This window comes from Carlito syrichta, unplaced genomic scaffold (assembly GCF_000164805.1).
Source record: "Carlito syrichta isolate Samal-C Ts95f unplaced genomic scaffold, Tarsius_syrichta-2.0.1 Scaffold308794, whole genome shotgun sequence".
Classification (NCBI taxonomy): Eukaryota; Metazoa; Chordata; class Mammalia; order Primates; family Tarsiidae; genus Carlito; species Carlito syrichta.
The window spans coordinates 227035-228837 of NW_007252890.1; the positions used below are offsets into that span (position 1 = coordinate 227035).

General features: G+C 53.6%; 1 pseudogene; it reads left to right on the top strand.

The window, feature by feature from the left end:
- Window positions 1–1803, top strand: part of LOC103268159 — a 48760-nt pseudogene that overhangs the window by 2987 nt on the left and 43970 nt on the right.

The window sequence follows — 1803 nt, forward strand, 5'->3', positions numbered from 1 at the left end:
CGAGCCCGAACCGGCCGCCTTTGGGCTCCCGCCGGTTAGAGGAGGGAGGAGCGGGGTTTCGTCGAGGGAAGTGAGCGCCTCCCTGCGCGGTCACCTCCTGGAGCCTCGCCAGGCACTAAGTGGGCTGGGGCACAGACAGCTGGGCACAGCCACCCAAGAGCCCTCTCTCTCCAGGGTGCAGAGCCGCTGCAGGAGAGGCCTGCCCTGCCGGGGACTCCCTGTCCCCGTGTCCTGTCCCTTGCGACGAGACGGCGCCACGTGAGGGCGGGGGCACCGCCAAGAGTGGGCACCATGACCACCCCAGCGCACCCTCTGCTTCCTCCCCCTCTTCCTCCGCAGGCTGGGTGCTGACACGCAGGGCAGCGCCGGGTGGCAGAGCCTTCCTGGGCCTGATTCCTGACCCCTGCCCCTTCACCGGCCTCCCCTGGACTTCCCGGGAGAAAACAACCTCCACTGTGTGTAGCCACTCACAGGAACTATCAACAACAGGAACCAGCTGTGCCTTCCACGACGCAAAGTTTTGACAGGTCTGTTGAACTGATGTGAATGTAACCCAACAATTTTGGCCTGGGAGTTGAACTCAGTGTTAAGGCCAAGGCTCAGGGAACCGGGGTTTCTTTCATTTCTCGTGTTTAATTTAGGTTGACCTAAATGTACCTAAGTAGCTTCTTTGACAGTTGTGGCTTTTCATCGCCCTCCCCTTAAGGAACTATATGGTTGTAAACCCACAAGGTTGTAAATCCCAAAAGTTACTCTAAAATGTCAACATGATTAGGAGATCTTGGGTCATGCCAAAACTTTCCATAGGCCTTGTTTTTTTCTTTTTTTTCTTTTTTTTTTTTTTGAGACAGAGTCTCACTCTGTCGCCTGGACTGGAGTGCAGTGGCATGCTCACAGCCACCACAGCCTTGACCTGCTGGGCTCAGGTGATCCTTCCCCCTCAGCCTTCCAAGTAACTGGAACTACAGGCATGTACCACCACGTCCAGCTAATTTTTGATTTATGGTAGGGATGAGGTCTCGCCAAGTTGCCCAGACTAGTCTCGAACACGTGGGCTCAGGCAATCATCTCACCTCGGCCTCCCAAAGTGCTAGGATTATAAGCAATGAGCCACTGCACCCAGCCCTATCGGCCTTATTAATTCAGCCCAAGGATGGGGAAGGGACCAGGAGATCTTAAATCATGCCTTTGATTTAGCTACGGGGATGAGTGGGGCACTATGGAGTATAAACTCGGAGCAAGTTGTGCTGTCCAGGAGCGAGCTTTGTGGGTGAATGCACCAACTCCCTCCTTGACTCCACGTACCAGGCAGATTAAATGCCCACTTCTCCCTGCCCTCTGTCTCTTGTGTCTGATTGATCCCGAAAGAGAGAGCAGCTGGTTTGTTAGACTGGAGCATTAGGTTTTGCAGGAACGGGCTGAAGTGCCGTCCTCCAGAGAGCCCCTCAGCCTCTGCTTCAGGACAGTGTGAACATGGAAGCCTCCAGAGTCCCCACAACCATCCTGGGGAATCCGGGAGTGGGTGGGTTTGGCCTCTTCAAGTTCTTGTAATATTCTTAAAGACTCTTTAACAAGACTTACATCGGTGAAATCACACAGGGCAAGGGTTTGAATTGCCTGTTATACTTTAAAGCATCTTCTAGGCCAGGGAAAAGTCTTCTTACTTCTGGACCTGGCTTTCTTCTAGAGAAAATGAGTCATCTGTGGAGTTCTGACCCCGAATTCAGCATTAAAAGTGATTGTTAGCCAGGCTCGGTGGCTCAGCCTGTAATCCCGCGCCTTAGGGAGGCTGAGGTGAGTGGA